Source organism: Phoca vitulina, unplaced genomic scaffold, assembly GCF_004348235.1.
Source record: "Phoca vitulina isolate PV1807 unplaced genomic scaffold, GSC_HSeal_1.0 scaffold9, whole genome shotgun sequence".
In the NCBI taxonomy this organism is placed as follows: Eukaryota; Metazoa; Chordata; class Mammalia; order Carnivora; family Phocidae; genus Phoca; species Phoca vitulina.
Window position 1 is genome coordinate 47,073,825 of NW_022589712.1, and position 25,530 is coordinate 47,099,354.

Genomic DNA, 25,530 nt, shown 5'->3' on the forward strand with positions numbered 1-25,530 from the left:
ACTTGGTCGTGGTGAATAATCCTTTTAATGTACTGTTGGATCCTATTGGCTAGTATTTTGGTGAGAATTTTTGCATCCATGTTCATCAGGGATATTGGTCTGTAGTTCTCCTTTTTGATGGGGTCTTTATCTGGTTTTGGGATCAAGGTAATGGTGGCCTCATAAAATGAGTTTGGAAGTTTTCCTTCCATTTCTATTTTTTGGAACAGTTTCAGAAGGATAGGTATTAATTCTTCTTGAAATGTTTGGTAGAATTCCCCTGGGAAGCCATCTGGCCCTGGGCTTTTGTGTTTTGGGAGATTTTTGATGACTGCTTCAATTTCCTTTGTGGTTATAGGTCTGTTCAGGTTTTCTATTTCTTCCTGGTTCAGTTTTGGTAGTTGATACATCTCTAGGAATGCATCCATTTCTTCCAGGTTATCTAATTTGCTGGCATAGAGTTGCTCATAATATGTTCTTATAATTGTTTGTATTTCTTTGATGTTGGTTGTGATCTCTCCTCTTTCATTCATGATTTTGTTGATTTGGGTCATTTCTCTTTTCTTTTTGATGAGTCTGGCCAGGGGTTTATCAATCTTGTTAATTCTTTCAAAGAACCAGCTTCTGGTTTCATTGATCTGTTCTACTGTTCTTTTAGTTTCTATTTCATTGATTTCTGCTCTGATCTTTATTATTTCTCTTCTTCTGCTGGGTTTAGGCTTTATTTGCTGTTCTTTCTCCAGCTCCTTTAGGTGTAGGGTTAGGTTGTGTACTTGAGACCTTTCTTGTTTCTTGAGAAAGGCTTGTATTGCTATATACTTTCCTCTTAGGGCGGCCTTTGCTGCATCCCAAAGATTTTGAATAGTTGTGTTTTCATTTTCATTGGTTTCCATGAATTTTTTAAATTCTTCTTTAATTTCCTGGTTGACCCATTCATTCTTTAGTAGGATGCTCTTTAGCCTCCATGTATTTGAATTCTTTCCGACTTTCCTCTTGTGATTGAGTTCTAGTTTCAAAGCATTGTGGTCTGAAAATAGGCAGGGAATGATCCCAATCTTTTGATACCGGTTGAGACCTGATTTATGACCTAGGATGTGATAGATTCTGGAGAATGTTCCATGGGCACTAGAGAAGAATGTGTATTCTGTTGCTTTGGGATGGAATGTTCTGAATATGTCTGTGAAGTCCATTTGGTCCAGTGTGTCATTTAAAGTCTTTATTTCCTTGTTGATCTTTTGCTTAGACGATCTGTCCATTTCAGTGAGGGGGGGTGTTAAAGTCCCCCACTATTATTGTATTGTTGTTGATGTGTTTCTTCACTTTTGTTATTAATTGCCTTATATAATTGGCTGCTCCCATGTTAGGGGCATAGATATTTACAATTGTTAGATCTTCTTGTTGGATAGACCCTTTAAGTAGGATATAGTGTCCTTCCTCATCTCTTATTACAGTCTTTGGTTTAAAATCTAATTTGTCTGATATAAGGATTGCCACCCCAGCTTTCTTTTGGTGTCCATTAGCATGGTAAATGGTTTTCCACCCCCTCACTTTCAATCTGGGGGTGTCTTTGGGTCTAAAATGAGTCTCTTGCAGACAGCATATCAATGGGTCTTGTTTTTTAATCCAATTTGATAGCCTGTGTCTTTTGATTGGGGCATTTAGCCCATTTACATTCAGGGTAACTATTGAAAGATATGAATTGAGTGCCATTGTATTGCCTGTAAGGTGACTGTTACTGTATATTGTCTGTGTTCCTTTCTGGTCTATGTTGCTTTTAGGCTCTCTCTTTGCTTAGAGGACCCCTTTCAAGATTTCTTGTAGGGTTGGTTTCGTGTTTGCAAATTCCTTTAGTTTTTGTTTGTCCTGGAAGCTCTTTATCTCTCCTTCTATTTTCAATGACAGCCTAGCTGGATATAGTATTCTTGGCTGCATATTTTTCTCATTTAGTGCTCTGAATATATCATGCCAGTCCTTTCTGGCCTGCCAGGTCTCTGTGGATAGGTCTGTTGCCAATCTAATGTTTCTACCATTGTAGGTTACATATCTCTTCTCCCGAGCTGCTTTCAGGATTTTCTCTTTGTCTCTGAGACTCGTAAGTTTTACTATTAGATGTCGGGGTGTTGACCTATTTTTATTGATTTTGAGAGGGGTTCTCTGTGCTTCCTGGATTTTGATGCCTGTTTCCTTCCCCAAATTAGGGAAGTTCTCTGCTATAATTTGCTCCATTATACCTTCTGCCTCTCTCTCTCTTTCTTCTTCTTCTGGGATCCCAATTATTCTAATGTTGTTTCGTCTTATGGTATCGTTTATCTCTCGAATTCTGCCCTCGTGATCCAGTAGTTGTTTATCTCTCTTTTTCTCAGCTTCTTTATTTTCCATCATTTGGTCTTCTATCTCACTGATTCTTTCTTCTGCCTCATTTATCCTAGCAGTTAGTGCCCCCATTTTTTATTGCACCTCATTAATAGCCTTTTTGATTTCGACTTGGTTAGATTTTAGTTCTTTTACTTCTCCAGAAAGGGTTTCTCTAATAACTTCCATGCTTTTTTCAAGCCCAGCTAGTATCTTTAAAGTGATGATTCTGAACTCTAGATCTGACATCGTACTAATGTCCGTATTGAGTAGGTCCCTGGCAGTCGGTAGTACCTCTTGTTCTTTTTGTTGAGGTGATTTTTTCCATCTTTTCATTTTGTCCAGAGGAGAATAGATTAGTGAGAGAACAAAATGCTAACAGGGTAACAACGTCCCCAGAAAATATACTCTAAACAAATCAGAAAAGACCTGAAGCAGTGGGAAAAGAAAGGGAAAGAGAGGAAAAGAAAAAGAAAAAGATAAAAACAAAAACAGAAGAAAACAAAAAAAATGGAATATGATCAAATATGCTCAGGCTGGTATATAGATCAGTGCCACCCACTAGATTTTGGGTGTATTTTGGTCTGTTAGAAGAAAGTGCCTCCCAAAATTTTAAAGAAAGAAAAACTTATATATGTACAAAAATAAGGGTTGATATGATGAAGGGATGGAATATGACTGTAAAGATGGAAATTATAAAAAATTTTATGAAAGGAATTGATAAGAAGTTGTTTGAAAAAAGAAAGAAGAGAATTTAAAAAAAAAAAGAAAAAAAAGGAAGAGAATGTGATCAGGCAGGGGAGTAGAAAAAAACCATACACTAGAGATTTAGGGTATATTTTGATCTGTTAGAAGAAACTATCTCAAAATTTTAAAGAGAGAACAACTTATATATATATGCCAAAAATACGGGTAACTACTATGAAGGGATAGAATATGACTCTAAAAATGAAAAATAAAAATGTTTTTTTAAAAAAGGGATTGATAAGATATTGGTTGAAAAGGGGAAAAAGAAAAATTCAAAAAAAAAACAGTTAAAAAAAAATTAGCTTTGAAAGAGTACAGAATCATGGTAAAAAAGCCATGGATTCTATGTGCAGTATTCCCCTAGCGCTGGAGTTCTGCCGTTCTCATTGATCGGTAAACTTGGTCTTGGCTGGCTGTTCTCGCTGATCTTCTGGGGGAGGGGCCTGTTGCCGTGGTTCCCAAATGTCTTTGCCAGAGGCGGAATTGTCCCGCCCTTGCCGGTCCGGGCTAAGTCATCTGCTCGGGTTTGCTCTTGGGAGCTTTTGTTCCCTGCAGCTTTTGTTCCCTACAAGCTTTCCGTACAGCTTTGGAAGCCGAGAGTGAAAATGGCGGCCTCCCAATCTCCGCCCCGTAGAAGCCGAGAACTCAGGCCCCGCTCCTCAGTGAGCCCCCAGAGAAAAGCAGTCAGTCACTCCCGTCTCCCCGGTCTCCGGCCGCACTCCGTGCTCACCCGGCCTGTGACCGCGCGTTTCTATCTCTGGCACCCGACTCGGTGTGGAGTCTCCAAACCCAGCAGATCCCTGCAGTGCGCGCTCCCACACCGCTCCTCCCAGGGGAGGAAGGTGAGTCTCCCCGGATCTGCCACTTGTTGGGTCCCTGCTGGAGGAGCAGTGGCCTGACTGTGCCGCGGATCACGGTTTATGGCAACCCCGAGATGAGAGCCCGCGCCTCGGCTCCGTCTCTGCAGCCGGCTTCCCCGCTCCGATACCTGGGAGCTCTGCCGCATTCAGGCATCCCCGGTCTTTCTGTGACCCTGAGGGTCCTGAGACCACACTGTCCCGCGAGGGTTCCACACCCTGCTTAGCCACCTGAGCGACGTCCCTCAGCGGAGCCGACTTCTAAAAGTTCCGATTTTGTGCTCCACGGCTCTATCACTTGCCAGAAGCGGCCGACGGAGGCCCCTCCCCCGCCGTCTATCCTCCCGAATATCGCCTCGGATTCACTTCTCCGCACGTCCTACCTTCCAGAAAGTGGTCGCTTTTCTGTTCAGAGAGTTGTTGCTATTCTTTTCTTCGATCTCCTGTTGAGTTCGTAGGTGTTCAGAATGGTTTGATCCTTATCCAGCTGAATTCCTGAGACCAGACGAAATCCAGGTCTCCTACTCCTCCGCCATCTTGCTCCGCCCCCCCCACTTTGTTAATCTCTTATTCCCTTTAGTGTATCTGTTCCTTTTGAATAAGATGAACTTATTAGTTATGACAATATACATTATCTTTTCATTACAAACAACTCACAAATCTAAGTGGTTTAATTTTTTTTTCCCTTGCAACCCACCACGGCTTGGGTGCTCTTCTGTTCCATTTAGTACCAGGCAAACAGACCAGCTATTATCTGGAACACAGTCAAGCACTAGGCGCTATGGCAGAGGGAAAAAGACCTGTGGCACACAAGTTCTTAAAGCTTTCATCTATAGAGGCTATGTGTCATTTCTGCTCATATTTCAATAGCCTGAGTGAGCCCTATTCCATGACTGTCTTAAAAGCAGATGGGGCAGTACCCTCCAACTACCTGTCTAAAAGAAAAACCAGAAATAACTGGTGAAGAGACTAATACCTGAGACATAAAACTTTCTACCAATTCATTTTGATTCTGAGTCTTTTCCTACCTGCCAGAGCTCATATTTACTTCCACATTTTAAAATCTCAAGTTCCTTAATTTATTAACCAGAATAGGAAGTTTTCTTGAATAGAAAAATGGAAACCAGCAGTCAAGATAATGTTAAATAATGCTAGTAACCCCGTATCATTATTTTATTATATACAGATTGTTTTTAATACAGTTAATTCTCATCCTTAAGAAAGCAATAGTTTGAGAATCACGAGTCTACTAGAGAGACATCAAACTCTTAAGACAAAACACAGAGTTGCAGTCCTGTTCCTTCTTTGTATTTCCTGCATGACTATAGATCAGTTTCTTTCTACATATCATTTTTCCACTGAAAATTGTGCCTACCTCCTGTGACATGTGGGAATGGATAAGCCAGCGAGAATTGTATACTTGCCCCATCAAACCCTCAACAGTATCTCAAAATCACCTGCTTAAAGACTGGTAAATCTGGTCATATGCAGAAAACCCACAACTAGAGGAATAAAGTAGTCACCCTTGCCACCAAGAGAAGGCCCTGTAAATGTTAACATCAGCTTCAATTCCCTCTGTGACCTGAGGCAGATCACTTAGTTGCTAGCTGTCTTCCTTTTCTGGTCCAAGGATAATATTAACATACTTCTCTAGGTCCTTGTGAGGCATAATGCATAGAATTGATAGCAAAGGCATTTTTCAGAATTTGAGACACTGTAGACATTTAATGTACTCTGGATTCTCAACAGTGCCGCTCTTTGAGGAGAATGTCTGGCCAGAGAGAGAAATGTCTAAAGCAAGGGGTATTTTTATAGGGCAGAGATGTCTATTCCTGAATTCCCAATTAGGCAGAATCATTTTCCTACGTTGTGGATTATATCTGGGCTGCTTGATGTACTGATCTGATCTTCCTCTTTTTTTTAGGCATTTTTCTGGTTTCTCTTCCTAACCACTTGGCAGAGGAGATAAAATTCAAATTAGTCCTTTTTTGCTCGGTATAGTAACTCTAGGAAAAAGTTGGTTTGGAGAGCTGGTTATAAATAATACTGATGCTTTGGGTTTAGAGTTAGAATAATGACATTTGTTTAGCATTTAACTCTTTGCAAAGTGCATTCATAGCATGTATAATCTTATTTGAGCCTTACTGTTACTCTGTAAGGTGGGCATCATCCTAATTTACAGAAGAGAAGACAGAGGTCTAAAGGATTCAGTATGTTGCCAAGCCTGCCACACTAAGAAATGACACTCAATCCCAGATTTTCTGATTGTACACAGAGTAATCTTTTGTTCCATTGTTCTAGGCTGCCTCTGTTTTCTGGCAGACAGGTGCCACCCAGCTTTAAACCATAATCAGCTGGAACCAACATAGAGTAGGAAAGGAGGAAATTGATTAAAGAAACAGACAGAAAGAAACTAATCATTTGAAGCCAAATTTAAGATTCTTTTGCTCAGGAGGTTAAAGGACCTAAACATTTCTTCAAGACTAATTTTATTATTCTAATGAGATAAAATTAATTTGGTTAATTAATCAGTTATTCTTGCCCAGAACATTCAGCCAGAATGGGGAGGGAGAGAGATTTTTAATTCCCAGTAAAAGTGATGACTTGATTTCTTTTTTTTATTATGTTCAATTAGCCACTGTACAGTACATCATTAGTTTTTGATGTAGTGTTCAATGATTCATTAGTTGCATATAACACCCAGTGCTCATCACAACACATGCCCTCCTTAATACCCATCACCCTGTTATCCCATCCCCCTACCCCCTCCCCTCTGAAACCCTCAATTTGTTTCCCGGGGTCCATAGTCTCTCATGGTTCATCTCCCTCTCTGATTTCTCCCCCTTCAGATTTTCCTCCCTTCCCCTATGGTCCTCCATACTATTGCTTATGTTCCACATATGTGAAACCATATGATAATTGTCTTTCTCTGCTTGACTTACTTCACTTAGCATAATCCCCTCCAGTTCCATCCATGTCGATGCAAATGGTGGGTATTCATCCTTTCTGATGGCTGAGTAATATTCCATTGTATATATGGACCACATCTTCTTTATCCATTCGTCTGTTGAAGGGCATCTCGGCTCCTTCCATAGTTTGGCTATTGTGGACATTGTTGCTATGAACATTGGGGTGCATGTGCCCCTTCTTTTCACTACATCTATATCTTTGGGGTAAATACCTAGTAGTGCAATTGCTGGGTCATAGGGTAGCTCTATTTTTAATATCTTGAGGAACCTCCATACTGTTTTCCAGAGTGGCTGTACCAGATGCATTCCCACCAACAGTGTAAGAGGGTTCCCCTTTCTCCACATCCTCATCAACATTTGTTATTTCCTGTTTTGTTAATTTTTGCCATTCTAACTGGTGTAAGGTGGTATCTCAGTGTGGTTGTGATTTATATTTCCCTGATGGCTAGTGATGTTGAGCATTTTTTCATGTGTCTGTTAGCCATTTGTATGCCTTCTTTGGAGAAGTGTCTGTTCATGTCTTATGCCCATTTTTTGACTGGGTTATTTGTTTTTTGAGTGTTGAGTTTGAGAAGTTCTTTATACATCTTGGATATCAGCCCTTTATCTGTAATGTCATTTGCAAATATCTTCTCCCAGTCTGTGGGTTGCCTCTTAGTTTTGTTGACTATTTCCTTTGCTGTGCAGAAGCTTTTTATCTTGATGAAGTCCCAAAAGTTCATTTTTGCTTTTGTTTCCCTTGCCTTTGGAGATGTGTCTTGAAAGAAGTTGATGTGGCCGATGTCGAAAGGTTACTGCCTGTATTCTCCTCTAGGATTTTGATGGATTCCTGTCTCACATTGAGGTCTTTCATCCATTTTGAGTTTATCTTTGTGTATGGTGTAAGAGAATGGTCAGTTGCATTCTTCTATATGTAGCTGTCCAATTTTCCCAGCACCATTTATTGAAGAGACTGTCTTTTTTCCATTGGGTATTTTTTCCTGATTTGTCAAAGATTAGTTGACCATAGAGTTGAGGGTCCATTTCTGGAGTCTCTATTCTGTTCCATTGGTCTATGTGTCTGTTTTTATGCCAATACCATGCTGTCTTGGTGATCACAGCTTTGTAATATAACTTGAAGTCAGGCAACATGATACCCCCAGCTTTGTTTTTCTTTTTCAACATTCCCTTGGCGATTCAGTGTCTTACCTGGTTCCATACAAAGTTTAGGATTGTTTGTTCCAGCTCCTTGAAAAATGCCAATGGTATTTTAATAGGGATGGCATTGAAAGTGTAGATTGCTCTGGGCAAGATAGACATTTTAACAGTGTTTATTCTTCCAGTCCATGAGCATGGAATGTTTTTCCATCTCTCTGTGTCTTCCTCAATTTCTTTCGTAAGTGTTCTGTAATTTCTAGAGTATAGATCCTTTACCTCTTTGATTAGATTTATTCCTAGGTATCTGATGACTTGATTTCTTAATGATGGCATCAGCCAGTGACTCAATTCCATTCCCCAATCCTCCCCCCAAAACTAATAGCAATAAGGAGAGTTGATTTTCATTCATTGATTATGCATTTATTTAATACCATTTGCCAACAAATATTCATCTAACATGTGGAGGGAGGGGGAAAACAGTAAGTGGATTCTTATAGTAAGTGCTATAATATAACAAAAAATGATACCAAACCCAGAAGGAAAGGTCAAGAAAACTTCTTGGAAAAGGCAGCCATTAAGGTGAATTAAGCCATTACTTAATCTCATGAAGTGAGAGTTACTTGGATCAATGGTGGGGGAAATGGAGCTCTAGTAAAAGAACAGAAGCTCAAATGGCTCTGCATGGTAGGAGGATGGGGAAGAAGGTGGGAAGTGGAGGGAGATGGGCCAAAGAGGTAAGCACGGGTTGGACCTTGAAAGACCTGGTATAGCCTGCTAAAAATTATTCACTTTATTCTTAATGCTGTTGGATCCACTGATGATCTGACCAAATTAGAAAGATTTGTAGGGCAGATGGATTTGGGCACCTGGTAGTAGGTCTTTGGACTGACTCAGAAACATTCAAGGAGGTGGTTCATGAAATTCAAGCAAGAAACGACTGGTGAAAAGAGGTATGATCTTTGCTGAATGTCATTTACCTTGTACTGGAGCAAATCAGAAGCTAGAACTCAGCTTTTCTAATTCCTTGGCTGGCAGTTTTTTCTCTCATCCCACCGTGCCTTACCATCTCTTTGGCATTTTCTTTCTTTAAAGAACTCTATTCCTTTTGGAATGTGTACTAAGATGCTAGAACATTTTTAAGGTAATCTCATTCTCTACTAGAACTAAATATTTATCATGGTGATGTTAACGTTCAGACACTTCCCACCAGCAATCTCATCCATGTGATCTTATTTGGTTTTCTTCTGAGAATGCCAGAGCTATCTTTACTTCTATGGGTAAAAATAAAAATGCTCTAAATTTCTCTACCTAAATACTTTAAGCTTTGACTTTTCTTTATATTAGAGTTTGGGGAAAAACAAAGCAGTTGTTTTATTTTATTCTTTAGTATCAAAAGATAACTGCTCGATGTTAATGAGAATTATAGGGCCAGTTCAACTGCAGTGGTATGTTCAGAGCATAAAAGATCATATATCAACATGACCTCACTAACCTTCTCTGTACTAGATGACAAACTGATAGAAATAGCCTTTGGATCAGGTCACGGGCACACTAAAATACTTACCCTTCACCATAGAGCTCTATTGAACCCTATCTATCATTTACCACCTTCAATCACAGAAGCCTGCTTCAATGCTAAACAGAATTTCAAACAAAAAATAAAAGGAGAGACAACTTCCTTCAAATAGTTCAACTTCTGATTTTATTTCATATCTCTTTGAACTTGTAAGATAATATGAGGAAAGATCACAGCTAGTTACACTATGCTTTTTGCATTTATAGAGGGATTGTGGTATAAGAGAAAGAATAGGTTTTTAGAGTCAGTGGGTTGCCCCTTCCATAGAGGTTAACATCTTATCATTGCTATAATGATAAGATGGATGTATAATACTCTTTTCCTAACAGCAGAGCTAAACCCAGCTAATAAAGATTTGGTTAAGCTTTTTAAGAGAATAGTGTGATTCAACTGAGCAGTTCTAAGACTGCCAGGTTCATGTTATACATACTTACTGCACATACTTCATCCCCATCTTCCAATAAACGTCGTTGTTCCTTGTTCTGAATGTGTCAATAAGAGATTTTTCCAGTCTATTTAGAAAATTAGGATTTTAAATAAATTATCTTCAAGGAAATAAATACACTCTTTAACCACTCTAATATTCATGTGTTATTTTCATATATTTTTCATGTGAGAGAGAAATATTTGGGAAAGCATAAAAATTAAAACATATTCTCATATAGGTGATTGAATTTCATAGTTTGTCAGTGGGTAATAATTGAGATTTCATACATAGCATTTATGCATTTGACTTTGGGACAGCCACTTTCACTAACCTGGGAAACAATACTGAACGATGTAGACAATGTCCTTGGATTTATAAAGCTTACAAGGGCAATAGCAAAGATGATCTGCTGAATGAGTGAATGGCCTTTGCCTTCATGTAACCTTTTTTTTTTTAATTGAAGTATAGGTGGCATATGATGTGTTATTTTTAGGTGTACAGTATAGTGATTCAACAATTATATACATCATGAAGTGCTCACCATGGTATGTCTAGCCACCATCTGTCATCATACAAAGTTATTACAATATTATTTACTATATTCCCTATGCTGTACTTTTCATCACATCATTTATTTACTGAAAGTTTGTACCTCGTAATCCCCTTCACCTATTTCTCCGATCCCTCCATCAAAGCCCCCCTCCACTAGCAACCACTAGTTTGTTTTCTATTTTTATGAGGCTGTTTCTCTTTTTTTTTGTTCTTGTTGTTTGTGTGTTCATTTTAACACATAAAGGGTGTATTTTCCTATGACTGAGTCTAAGTTACAACAGAACAGCTAGTCAGTAGAAGTTTTTTAAAAAAACAACTATCTGGGGGCACCTGGGTGGCTCAGTCGGTTAAGCGTCTGCCTTTGGCTCAGGTCATGATCCCAGCGTCCTGGGATCTAGCCCCACATCAGGCTCCCTGCTCAGTGGGAAGTTTGCTTCTCCCTCTCCCTCTGCCCCTCCCCCCAGCTTGTGCTCTCACGCTCTCTCTCTGTCTCAAATAAATAAATAAAATCGTTTAAAAATAAATAAATAAACAACTATTTGTTATACTTTTAACTTCAGCTTTTCCTTTAAAGCTTTTTGTCATCCCCTTAATAATATTTATCACTTCTTTTGTATATTATTCTGTGATTAATTTAGTCAAGAAGAAGAAAAATCAAAGCATGAGTATTGTACCAATCAGAAAAGCACATGCATAATAACAAAATGGACCTATAACCTGCACATAGTCAGATTTAAAGTATTTAAAGTTTTCTAAATGGAAAAATGTGTGACTTTATGTAATGCCAAATGACTTAATGAAGTCTTACAGCATTCCTGTTTTTGCATCCCATTCTGTGGGAGATCACTTTATTATGGAGTCCCATTGGATCTTCAGCCACTAAGCCTTTGTTGAAAAGCTCTTAAGAGTTTATATCATTATCATCAAGTAAACTTCAGTAACATTCTTTTCTGTAAATCACAAATGGGAATGATTATGCCCAGGCTCATGGCTAACACTTAAAAATAACAGTATGATGAATAAGGTAGGATGTGGATGTGTTGTTAGGTGTGGAGGAAAGGAAAACCCCAATAAAGCAAGCACGATTCCTGACTCCCTTGAAAATGCACCAATGAATCAAACTATTCATAGAGAACCTGGTACGTACTCGGTACAGTGATTTAAAGAACTATAAATTGATTCCACCATCAAGATTATTCTATTCTAATCTGAGAAGCCAAATCAATGCATGAGCAACAAATGCAGAGACAGCCAGCATTCATCACTGCCTTCGGCTCAGGTTGTGATCTCAGGGTCCTGGGATCAAGTCCCACGTCAGGCTCCCTGCTCAGCAGGGAGTCTGCTTCCCCCTCTCCCTCTGCCCTTCCCCCAGCTCATGCTCTCTCTCTCACTCTCAAATAAATAAATAAAATCTTTAAAAAAATCATTAAGGATATAGTGCCATGGAAAATGAAGACAGGGAGGTTATTGTATCTGTCCAGGTGAGAGGTAGAGGGGAACTGGACTAGACTCCAGCAGTAGGGATGTGAGAAGTCATTGGGCTCAGGGCACACAGATAATACTTATACATCTGGATGTGGTCTGTGAGGGAGAAAGTGGAATTAAAACTTCTACATGTTTTGCCTGGGCTACTGAGTGTTACTGCCATTAAGGAGGCCCCTGAGAAGTTAAGAGAGTTGGGATCCAGGAGTCAATGGAAGAGATTGGTTTCCGATTGGCTCATGGACAGTTCATCCTCTACAACATGTGGAAGACAAAACGCATATGTAGCAATAGAAGCAGATTAGGGAAATGGTAGGAAGATGCTCTATTTACCAACTATTTATAATTATCTTTTTCTGTGAGGAAATAAGCACAAGCAGAGAGCAGATTGAGGAAAGACAGAGTTGGAGATGTGAGAAAAGAAAAGATATGAAATAATCATCTTGGAGAGAAAGTTAATTTATAGAAAAGTGATCAGATTGTCTGGAAATGTCAAGTGGTCACTTTTGACATGGAGTCATATTTTTTTAAGGTTTATTTATTTTAGAGACCATGTGAGCAGGGGGAGAGAAGAGGGGGAGAGACTCTCAAGCAGACTCTGCGCTGAGCATGGAGCCTGATGTGGGGCTGGATCTCACGCCCCTGAGGTCATGACCTGAGCTGAAATCAAGAGTCGGATGCTTAACTAACTGAGCCTCTCAGGTGCCTCCATAGTCCTATTTGAAGTGAGGCCAGTTAGCATGGTTGTGTAATTTTTCCAGGGAACAGCTTTGTGGGTTGTGGCATAGACTAAGTAGATAGTTGTTGGATTTAAGCATGGGTATTAGTTTGCTACTGCTGCTATAACATACCATAAACTTACATATAACAAACCACAAACTAGTGGCTTTAAACAACACAAAGTTATTCTGTTGCCAGAGGTCAGAATTCAAAAATGAGTCTCACTAGGCTAAATTCAAAATGTCAGTAGGGCTGTGTTTCTTCTGGAGACCCTCAGGAAAAAATCCATGGCTTTGCCTTTTCCAGCTTCCTGAGCACATTTCTTGTCTTACTGCTCCCTTCAATCTTCAAAGCCAGCAACATGCTGCCAGCCCTCTGCTTCTCCCTCTTCTGCCTCCAGTGTGATTACCTTGGGCCCATTGAATGATGCAAGATAATCTGTCCATCTCAAGGTCCACGAATTAGCAACATCAATTACATCTGCAACTTTAGTTCCTCTTTGCCACATGACCTAACATATTCACACTTTCAGGGATTAGGCTGTGGACATCTCTGTGGAGCCATTATTCTGCCTAACACTGTAACTGTCTGCTCTGGCCGCCATGACAAAATACCATAAACTAGGCATCTTCAACAACAGAAATTTATTTTCTCACAGTTCTGGAAGCTGGAAGTCTGAGATCAGGGTGCCAGCATGGTCAATTTCTGGTGAGAACTCTCTAGCTTGTAGACAAGTGCCTTCTTGCTCTGTCTTCATATGGTGAGGATGGGGAGTAGTGCTCTCTGATGTCTCTTCTTATAAGGACACTACTTGTATGGGATCAGGGCTCCACCCTTGTGCCCTCATTTAACCTTAGTTACCCCTTATAGGCCCCATCTCCAAATACAGTTGCATTGGAGGTTAGGATTGCAACTTATGAATTAGGAGGGGACATAGTTCAATCCATAGCATACACCTTGTTTGGAGTTTCACCAGCTGAAGAATGACGAAGAGAAGGTAGGAGAGTGAAAAACTTAAGAGTGTTTTCAAGGAATGGTTATAGGGCTGAGCCATTGAATCCAAGCTGTAAGTAGAGAGTGGGGATTTCGAAAGGATGGTTAGAAGGGGACAAACTAGTAATATCCAGGAATGATGGGTCTCAGTGAGATCAGGAAACTTCTGGAGAAGAGAACTGGAATCAGTAAGCTGGAAGAACAGGAAGCGATGGTCATAGAGCAGCAGATTTAAAAATGGGGTTTCAGAGACTTAGGATTATTGGAAATGGCAAAGTTGATGAGTTTTGAAACTGAAGGACCCAAACAAACTCATCACAAGTCATTTCCCCCTGAATAAATCAGATACCTAGTATTGACCCAAGGAGACAGCAAGGTTCCAGGGTGCTTTTTATTTAAAAGAATAAGTGCCATTTACCCATTTTGAAAAGTAAACCCAGTTTCACATTCTGTCCCTGGCCCCTGGACCTGTGAGAAGGAAACCCCCCTTCCAGCCTCAGGTGGGTGGGGGTAGGAAGATTGTGCATGGAGAGGGATTTGTCACCCAGGGAAGCAGAGACCAGAACAACAATGCAGAAGGCCAATGCTCTGTGTGAGGAGGGTAGCCATTCTATTCAGGGACTAGTCAATGGCTTAGAAAATTATGTGTACCTGCTTCCACTAAAGTGTGGCAGAGACTTGGGATGCCTTCTGTGGTACCAAGGGAACATTCTGTATCTAAATTGCTAAGGATGTTTCTATTTTGAACTTAAAACTGTTTCATGGTTTATTTTGCAATACAAATGTGGGTCATCTCATTGCAGTCTTCATTGAAAGACTCCTCTCTAGTGTACTCTGCCCAGAAAGCATTGAATTAGTTCTGCTCTATTGAAACCAGTACAAAATTGTCTGTGAAGTGCATGGTTTCCATGTCACATTATTAAAATATCATTAATTTCTTTCAGGTCTCTGCATATACTTTTTTCCAAGGCAGTACAAAATGACAGCTTACTGAATGCAAGAGTCCAGATCTGTATGTTCTCTATAATTTGGAGATGAATCTGAGTTGGATGAAAAAGCTACTGAACAAAATTGGAGAATAATGGAATGGCATGTTATGTGCTCAGAGGTCAATAATTCATTAAATGTAATGATTACAATAATATTATTAGATAATAAGGATTTGCCTTGTGCCTTTTGAAGAGAATTTAGAAGCAAATTGCTGTTTTAACTAGAAACTACATCTTTTAAATATGTTGCTAAAATAATAGATGCCACTACATTATGGAATATGCAAATACAAGTTGCAGTGTTAAAAAATTCATCTGATTACTTCCATGACACTTCTAATAGCCTCACATGTCTCATCCCACATCACACATTTGTCCGCATTCTCACATCCATCCTTCCTTCTTTCAGCTTCTTAATTTTCTGGACATCTTGCGAAGCCCAGCTTCTCCACAGAGACTTCTTTGACTGTAGGACCCACACACTGCTCCTCTCGGACTTGCTTTTGGCCTGGGGTTAGTATCACTATTCTCAAGTCAAATGGTCTCTGCTGACTAGTTTTAACATTTAACAATTTTACGTCTATGAGGACAAATTAGACCACATCCCTGCAGAACCAGCCCAGCCATGGGCACAGCGTCATGGTCAAAAGCATGTTTTATTTTTTGATTTAGGTAAGAACTGAAGCATGCCTCAACTCCCCATGGCACCCTCGCCTACCCAGGTCACTAGCTTGAGATTCATTTAGTGATGGTGGTGGGTAAAGTGTCAGGGGAAATAAAGCAATATATAGACTCTAGGCCACAGTCATATATTTCATAAACAATTTTAATTACTTTAGACAGATTAATTTAGAGTAGACTGAGGGGAAAATAGCCCAACTCCTCAGTAAGCACTCATCTCGCAAAAGGTCATCCAAAAAAGGTGAATGTTCTGTAGGTAGGTGGTGTATATGGAAATGCCATCTGCACCATTTCTGAGTCCCTGCCCTTAAGAAGCACACGGTAATTCCAGTTTGAGGAATGACATGACATGTCGAGAGAGATTTCTGCTCATACGCTCTACAGTTTCTACTAAATGTAAGCTCCATCAGGGCAAAGACTATGTCTGCATTGTTCATTGTTTTAGCCTTAATAACTAACACAATACCTGCATCTAGTAGTCACTAAATAAAATTAAATGAATGCAGAATTGTTCTTCAACACACAGGGGACAGGCAGTGAGGGGAAAGGCAGTCAGTACTTTCTAAGACTGCAAAGGTAGCAAACACTGCTGTAACTCAGTCTATGCTCTAAATCTTTGAACGAGCAGCAGCCGTGGACACCACCCTCCAAGAAAGGGGGGGCTTCAAGGGTCCAGGGATATCCAGTCACACCAGGAAGCAAGACCTGGCTGGGAAGGGATGGGGGGCAGGGACTGTGCTGTAGCCAGACCGTAGGTGCTCAGGAGAACCAAGTCCAAGTTGAGGCTGGCCCTGAATTTTTGCAAAGGAGATTTGCTTAATCCCTGGCGCCCCTGGACAGACAAGTGGGGGTGAGTTTTCTCAGTCAGAATTGCCTCCCGAACTCAAATCAGAGTGGATCTAGAGGATTTCACTCCGAGTGAAGCAAGGGGCCCTTAATAGTCAGCAATTTTATCTCTTGGTGTGAAAAAATAATAAATACATAAAAATAAACACCTTCCACTTAAGCTTCTGATAGATGCAAAGGTTACTTCTATTGGGAGAGAAGTAGAGAAATGCTGTATACATTTTCTGATAGCTTTATTGATGTATAATTGACATACAATAAACTGCTCATAGTGTAATGTACAATTTGATTAGTTTTGACATATGTATGTACCTGTGAAACCACCACCACAATCAAGATAATGAACATATCTATCACCCCCCGCAAAAAAAAAAAAAAAAAATTTCCTTGTGCTTCTTTGTAATCTCTTTGTGCCATTATTGATTTACTGCCTCTCAGCTCCAAATGCGTCTTTTTTGCCTGCGCCATGAAAATGGACCTGGGCCATTTTTGCAGCCGGCACCTTGTTTAGCTTCGTCAGTAGAGGGTGTTGGAGAGCTATCACAGGAGGAAAGGGTTTTGCTTCCGGATTCGGTTCCGTGCTCTGGGCCAGGCTTGTGCAGTGCCCAGCAGCCTGCAGCACCAGGCGCTCAGAAGCTTCCCCCACGCACCCTTGGCCACATTCTTAGTTGAGTGCCTCCAGTAAGACACTTCCCATGAGCAGCTCCCCAGACACCGCAGAGGATGGATCTCGGTCAGGTCGCACCAATGCCGCACACAGCGGCTTTCTTTGTTTCTTCTTTGTTTCCAGTGAGCCAGAGCTGCACCCTCTCCAGCAAGGTCTATACCTCAACCTTGGGAGGAGGCGGGTGGTACTGGGGCTTTCCGCCGATAGTCGAATCTCAGCATACAGGGTGATAGGTGCTCCTTATATCTGCTATTCCTGTAGAGTTCTCTTTACCTCTTACTAGCCATCCCAGGTTACTCCAATCTCCTGGTATACTTAATAATTCTGTGTATTAAACTTTCTCTGTTTGACTTACTTATTTCCCTCTCCTGGTTGGACCTGGACTATCTACCCACCTATCTATCTATCATCTATCTACCCTCCTTTATATCTATATACCTATATATCTATATACCCTCCTAACCATCCCTTTTTGCTACTCCTCTTTCCCCCAGGCAAACACCGATGTGCTTTCTGTCACTATAGATTAAAGTTCATTTTCTAGAATTTTATACAGATGGAACCCAAAGATTTTCTTCTATGTTTTTGTCTATAAATTTTATAATTTGAGGTTGTACATTAGGTCTAGAATGTTTTGAGTTGATATCTGTGTATGGTGCAGGATATGGATCCAAGTTGTTCTTTGCATATAGATATCAAGTTGTTGGGACACCTGGGTGGCTCAGTCGGTTAAGCTTCTGCCTTCGACTCAGGTCATGATCCCAGGGTCCTGGGATCCAGCCCCACATTGGGTTCTCTGCTCAGTGGGAGCCTGCTTCTCCCTCTCCCACTCCCCCTGCTTGTGCTTTCTCTCTCTCTCTCTCTGTCAAATAAATAAATAAAATCTTTAAAAAAAGAGAAAGAAAGAAAAGATCATTTCTCCACTAAATTGCCTTGCACCTTTGTCAAAAAATAGTTATCCAGATATATGTGAGTTTATTCTGAACTCTCTGTTCCGTTGATCTATACGCCCATCTTTATACCCGTGCCACATGGTACAGTTGTACAGTTATATATAGTTAGTTAATGTAGCTTTATAATAAGTTTTGAAATCAGGTAGTATTAGTCCTCTAACTTTGTTCTAATTTTCAAATTGGCTTTTGATTATTGTAAGACAGTGAATTTCCATATGAATTTTAGAATCCTCTTGGCAGTTTCTACCCCCCCCCAAAAAAAGCATACGGAGATTTTGACTGGGATTATGTTGAATTTATAAATCAATTTAAGGAGAATTGGCAGCTTGACAATATCAGGTTTTCCAACCCATGAATATATATCCCCGTTCATTACTGGGTCTTCTTTAATTTCCCTCAGCAATGTTTTATAATTTTTGGTTTACAGGTTTGCATATCCTTTATCAAATTTATTTCCTAAATATTCCATATGTGTATGCTATTGCAATGGCATTGAATTACACGTTGATCACTGCTAGTATATACAAATATAATGGATTTTTATATATTGAACTTATATTCTGCAACCTCAGTAAATTCACTTATTCTGGTAATTTTTATAGATTCCATCGTTCTCCATAATCCTGTTGTCTACAAGTAGAGACAGTTTTACCTTTGCGTTTTCAATCTGTGTTTTCTTTTTCTTGCTTTATTATCATGGCTAGAACTTCTCAAACAGTGATGAACAGGAAGGGTGAGAACAGACATCTTTGTCTTGTTCTTGATTTTATGGGGAAAGCATTAAATCTTTCATCATTAAGGATGATGTTAGCTATGGGTTTTTTGTAGATGAGCTTTATCAAGTTGAGAAAATTCCCTTCAGTTTCTCATTTGCTTGGATTTTCATCAGGATTGGATGTTGGATTTTGTCACATGCTTTTATACTATCTATTGAGGTGAACATATGGTTTTTCTTTTTTAGTCTATTACTATGATGAATCACATTACTTGATGTTCAAATGTTAAAAGTTTTTCATTCTTAGGATAAACCCCACTTGATCATGATGTATTTTTTTAATATTTTGCTATTTTTCTTCCTAAAAAGGCAGAAATTGAAACTCAAGAGAAGGGGAAAAAATAGCCAGGAAAATATGGTGTTTTCTTTCTAATTCCTTACTCAATTTTAGTCAGTAATTTGGGCATTGGAGAAGACTATAATTTATGTTTGCTGCCAATTACTTCTCAATATGATTTCTAACACAAGTCTTTTTGTGCAATTTCTGAGATGTGGTTAATGGAATTATTTTTAATATGCCATCTGCTAGTCTTCTAATTTTAGCACCAGTAACAGAAACTAAGATTTGGTAAAATACATAACAACCTTATAGAATTTGTATCTTACTTGTAACTTTTCCATGACAGAAATAATGTTCAAGTAGTTTTTCTGTTATTTTTAAGAATAGATGATTATATACTTTCTCAGAACCTTATCTTTATTTCCAACTTTCACAATATACCTGACATTTCATAATTATCATGAACAAGTGAATTCTTGCATAAGCTTCAACTATATTCAGGTATGAGCTTCAACTCTAAAGTAGCAAGGAATTTTTGTCAAAAGAAAAGTTTCAATTTCATCCTAAATATTCTCCCATACTATTTGGACATCTCTTCTGGGCAGTCATTTTATCTAGAGTTGTCACACATGAGGACAACATTTTTTGTACTGAATAAAAGAGGTAGTTATAGGTAATATGTTTAAAATGTGGGTATAGGGGCGCCTGGGTGGCTCAGTCGTTAAGCATCTGCCTTTGGCTCAGGTCATGGTCCCAGAGTCCTGGGATCGAGCCCCGCATCCGGCTCCCTGCTCGGCGGGAAGCCTGCTTCTCCCTCTCCCGCTCCCCCTGCTTGTGTTCCCTCTCTTGCTATGTCTCTGTCAAATAAATAAAATCTTTAAAAAAATAAAAATAAATAAAATGTGGGTATATGTCCATTATATATAGCTTTGACTGTGCTGTTGTTCATGGAGAAATACAAATAGAACATATTACAAATGGAGAAGGATGAGTGTCTTTTATGCAAGTCTTTTTTTGTTTATTCAGTTCAAGGAACGTTTGGGGAATGCCAACTCCACACAGGGTTCTTTTGTTAATAGTATTTCTTAATTTGTTATCCCTCTCTTAAATGATGGTATTTTATCATTTCATTCGATAGGTCTATTTTAACAGAGAGATGGCTACTCTTAGATTAGTCATATGATGGATGATAATGTAATTTATTTCATTCAAGTAGGGAGAGTTTTTGCCTTTCTGGAAATCCCATTATCCTTAAAACTTTGCCCTAATTTCTTCTTCTTTTCATGAAATTACCTCCTTAGCTTAATTACAAGTGTAGTGTTTTCCCACAGGCAATATAATATCTACTTACCCTAAACACCCCAAAGTCAAGAAAACTTAGTGTTAAGTAAAATTGATTTGTTCAGTTCAGATCGAAAACAACATTACAGCTTACTGGTTAATCAATGTAAATTTTGCTAATGCCATAAGGAGGCACGTCCATTTATAAAAGAACACGTGTGCAACCTATTTCATCAATCTGTCTCTTCTCTGCAATGTTAATTTGATCTCACTAAGGTAGTTCTGTAAGACAAGTAAGAATATTTTCTCAAAATATTCTAGTTGTATAACATGAGATGTGTCCAGACGAGGAAGGAGATGTGTGCAGGATTGTATAGAAACATCTGTTGACATGGAAACCTGCCTCTGTTTAGGAATTTAAAACCTGAGCAGCTAGTTCTAACACCAGATTTATATTCTCATCCTAAGGAAAATGGGGACAGTAGTGATTAGAAGAACAAGGAATCTACACTCTTCACCGAATTTAATTCTTGAAAATTATGTCTAAGCTGACAATAATATTTCTTCACAGGGGAAAATGTTATTGTGGTTACATTTCCCGATCAAATGAATGTAAATAAAAAGCATGACCAGTATTATATCACAATAGCAAAGACACCACAAATAGAAACTTCGATCAGATAAAATAGTAAAATATGCTACCCTTTGTATAAGACAGAACAGATGGACCACTTACGAATCCCTCATGGATGACGACAGTCATACTTCGAGATACCAAACAATACCACTCTACCACGTGGCCGCCTACAGTAGCAATGCCAGCTAACACATGCTTTAGTTAAAATTTTACTAAAATTTCTTTGGCTCAGAATTCAGGAAGACTTTTGAGGGATTGTGTGGCTTTTTCAGCTCTCCTAAAGCTATCCATAGACATCTGGGTCGCTGCCTCCTTTTTCCTAGAGTATTTTTCCCTCTGCTAAGCAAAACTTTTCATTCCCAATTATCCTATTAACCTTAAAGTCACCTCAACATAATAATGTAGCCACTGTTAACAGCTATGACAGTGGTTCACTCTTCACTGGGAGGCCATAAAAAAAATTCACCAGGTCTGAAGCACAAACTTTTTAGGCTTTTCCTACGGAGGTTTGTGGAGCATTGAACGTGCTTTTAGGAATTGAGGGGGTGAGAGGTATCGCAGAGCACAAGTACTGGCTACAAAATCTGTCAAGAGTTTTAAGTGAATGGATGAAGGGTGCCAAAAACTGAGGCTTTCATTAAGCCTGAATTGAGGAGGAGGATATTCAAAGCCACAAAAATGTCCTGTGATGTACCCTTAATCCTTGGATAATTTGGACCAAAAGTATTCTCCTGTTCCTTTGCATTTGGTCCCGCATCCTAGTTATTCAGAACTTTCTAAGGAAAGGTAAAGAAGTCAGGTGGGCCTTTGGGAGAGCTGCATTAACTTTTCAAGACCACCACCTGCATCATTCATGCCTAACAGAGAGCTGAACAAAATCAAGTCAAGTGTCAGGATAAAATCAGTTCCGTTCAAGTGGCGCCAAGAGTGGCTTTTGAGAGGAGGTGAAGTGTAGGATTCTGCAGGGTCCAAGAGAGTCTAGGGAACTAGGACCAGTCCTGGAAAAACCCCAAACTGAACAAATTGGAAAAAATGCAGAGTAAAATGGCTACAGGGGACCCAGACTCGAGTGACCCAGCACTACTGATGTAAACATTTACTGATGCTCAGAAAAGGAGATGATGAGTGTGATTTGTAGCTCTCAGGGCTTAAACTCAACCTATAATTAGTCAACAGAGGTAAAAGGCAAAGAGTGTCCATTTGTCTGGAAATCTGAATGTGCATAGTTCCTTAGCTGTTAGTACTTTTTCCAAATACACCACCCAGACTAGTTATCAGAGGAAGGGAGTACAATTCCAAGCTTTTTCACTTGCTTGTCATAGGATTTTTAGAACTTATACAAATCTCTGTGGTTTAAGCATTTTTAAAATGCAAGTCAAATGCTTCTCTCCTTTGGATCTCAGGATTGTTTTAAATATCAAAGGGGATACAATGTGTAGGAGTGCTTTGGAAATTAGAGCACTAGATAAGATGCTAAGAATATAGTCAATCAAGCAGTAAGGAATTGCTGACTGTTCTCTGACGTCAGCTAGGGGCTGTGGAATTAAGTTCACAGATGCGGACACCATTCACAGTCCATTTTCATGAGTTTTTTTTATATCCCCCTACCACCTATACTATTATTTACTTATATTTTTTTCCGTAAATCAGGTTACTTTTTGATTCCTTTTGTGATTACTTAAGTCTCACCCTAAAAGTAATGTTCATTATTTTTCAGAGGTTGGTGTGCTTCTTATATAATTGTAATACGTATTAAAATAAAGGCATACTTATTAAAAAAATTTAAGTTCCCCCTATATCTTGCTTTAACACACATTGCTAGAGAAGAAAGTCTTAAAACTCAGGCAAGAGGTTGAAACTGAACAAAGTAAAAAATGGAAGCTCTCAAAGGTTTTGGCAATTGTTATTTGAGCCTTTTTCAAATATAATTGGTCTCTTCCTAAAAAGTGTGGTATTGATTTTTAACTTACAGTGAGTTGGAATTTTATTTTGAAATATCTTTACCATAACTAAGTCATCGGAAGTGTAGAGTTCCAAGAAACATTTTTATTTGGGTTTTTTAAATTCTGTCTTGGTCCAGCAACTTCTGTTCCCCAGAAGAAGGGCGCACTGTCATAATCTGCAGTTCAGAAGGGTGGGCTTTTCTGGAATGCATGCTTCCAAAGCCCGATTTTAAATTTCTTTACACAGTCCTGGCTGTAGTTCCCCATGCTGGCATTATGATGTAATTTAATGATAGAATTTGAAATAGGGTTATATCATGTGACTGTTTGGCACAAGCATTCAATCCAAGAAACTGAGCATTCTAAAAGGGGAAACCAAGACCATGTAAATCCATTCAAGCCAGAGTGCCTCACTCTTCCTTCCTAGGGTATAATTACTGTCATCAAGGTTTATTACCACCTTTCAAATTACCCGGGTTGGCACCATCCTCCATCACTACAGGATTCCTCCTAGGCTCCCAAGGCGTCCAGAACCCAACCCCACCCTGCCCAAAATGTGTGCAACACCAGTCGTCATGCTCCAGAGGGTAGGGGTGAGGAGACAAACGGTAGCAGGCCCTAGAGATCTACAGATCTGCTCCCATTTCGGCACCAAAATGTAGGGTTCCAGAACCAGCTTATGTGCCAAGAGAACGCCTGATGTCCTGAGGTGGAATGGGTTATGTGCAACCATTTCTAAGCTGGGAGTTCAATAATATATACCAGGACGGGCAGGCAGTACAGGAAATGCTACAGTAAATACACAGTCTTTTTGATTGAAGGTATTTTTGGAGCCTTTGATATACCATTAGGCACTATAAATCACTAAGATGGGATGTGTCGTTCCTCAAGCTGATTTTACAACATACTTCTTTTTTAGGGAGTATCTGAGGAGACCAGTGTCCCAAGGGAGCACTGCTCTAAAAAAAAAAAAAAAAAAAAAAATCATTGCTATTTGGGGATAATATAAAAATAATGCAATATAATATCGGAGGTTACCTCTTCATATATTTTTAAAATATGTTACTTTTGTGCTTTGGAATTGCCCTAGATATATCGTAAACCTTTGTGAGTCTCTGCTTATTCAGCTTAATAACCTCTTTCTTTGTGGCTTCTGAATAATGTAAGAATTTTATTCATTATTTAGAAATCTGAGTAGCTACAGTAATGAAGTAGATATTAGATTTAATCGCGACTGCCAAACTGCAGAGCCTTCCAATCTCGTATGGCATCAAACCTAACTGGATTTTCATGCTAGCTTAAAAAAAAAAAAAAGAAAGGGGCGCCTGGGTGGCTCAGTTGGTTAAGCGACTGCCTTCGGCTCAGGTCATGATCCTGGAGTCCCTGGATCGAGTCCCGCATCGGGCTCCCTGCTCGGCAGGGGGTCTGCTTCTCCCTCTGACCCTCCCCCCTCTCATGTACTTGCTCTCTCTCATTCTCTCTCTCTCAAATAAATAAATAAAATCTTTAAAAAAAAAAAAAAGAAAGAAAGAATTCACTTTCAAAAGTTAGAGAAAACACTTTGCCAATTGCTAGTTACCCTGGATGTGACTTTTAGCTTATAGAAAGGCACAGATTAATTGTTTTCAATCCAAATGCTAAGACTCTTAGCTAACATTTTAATTTTAAACAAATCTTACTCTCCATCTTGTGCACGAGACCCTACCTACAAAGCAGTAAGGCTTGTAACGGCTGTCGGCATGGTGTCAACTTTAGAAGCCATATACTATATATGTTTTGGAACTAAATATTTCTTCTTCCCATTGACTCTTGACCCCCTCAGAACAACTGTCGCCTCCTTCAAACACTTTCACTAAGTAAAAAGTCAATTGGCTGTAAGTGGTGATGAAGAAGATGTCGTGTGATTAATGCTACAGTTTAGGTTATTGTGATTAGTCACAGGAAAAACAGTTAAACTTCCTCCCCAAGAAACATGGTATGTTAACAGCAAATAGTCTGCCTGAAGCCCAATAGTAAGAAATAGTTGGGCAGTGTTAAAAGCTGCCTATTGATTTGTGCCCCGACTGAAAGCCATGCGCTGATGTAAATGAAAATGTGTCAAGAGTTGATATCGATTTTTTTTAAATCAGACCATCTCTGGGGAAATACTGCTAGCCATACTACTGCTCTTGTCTATGAGTGAAATAAGGTTCCTTTCCACAAGACTACACATGTCCAGACATCAAATTTTCCTCTTTAACTGAGGTAGGGTAGGATGCTAGTCCATCGTCTGCAATCTCTGCTTGGAAAAAAAATGGCCCAGAGTCCCTATATCCAGGAATAAAATAAGAAAGAGAATATAAAGTTTAAGAGGGATGTGTATGTGGGAAAGTGTGGGGATCCATGCACACCTACCTACCAATTGGCGTGTTTGTATAGGGCTCATAACATACACATATGCTAAAGCTAGGAATTTTTACCCCGTGTGTCCCAAAAGAAATCATTTCAGAAGGATATGTTTATTTTTAGAAAATTCTATTCAAAGATAACCATAATATAGGGTAGGAAGTGAAATCTATTAGGGTATGAACCATGAAGTTGGGGCTTTTCCTCTTCTTCAACGGCCAGTAGGAAAACTAGACACACACACACACACACACACACACACACACACACACACACCCCAACCCCGTAGGAATAACTTCCTG

General features: G+C 39.4%; 1 protein-coding gene across 6 annotated transcripts in view; it reads left to right on the plus strand.

Annotated features, from left to right (window-relative positions):
- The window catches only part of HS3ST5 (heparan sulfate-glucosamine 3-sulfotransferase 5), a 265,443-nt gene that overhangs the window by 206,413 nt on the left and 33,500 nt on the right, over window positions 1-25,530 (plus strand). The window contains exons 1-2 of one of the 6 annotated variants that reach the window (XM_032408032.1): window positions 12,739-14,899; window positions 15,190-15,293. The exons of 4 other annotated variants lie outside the window; for them this stretch is intronic. The gene's annotated coding sequence lies outside the window, so the exon portion shown is untranslated. Of the gene's footprint in view, window positions 1-12,738; window positions 14,900-15,189; window positions 15,294-25,530 lie in introns of those variants that run through there. One more of the 6 variants, XM_032408030.1, reaches the window with a different exon arrangement.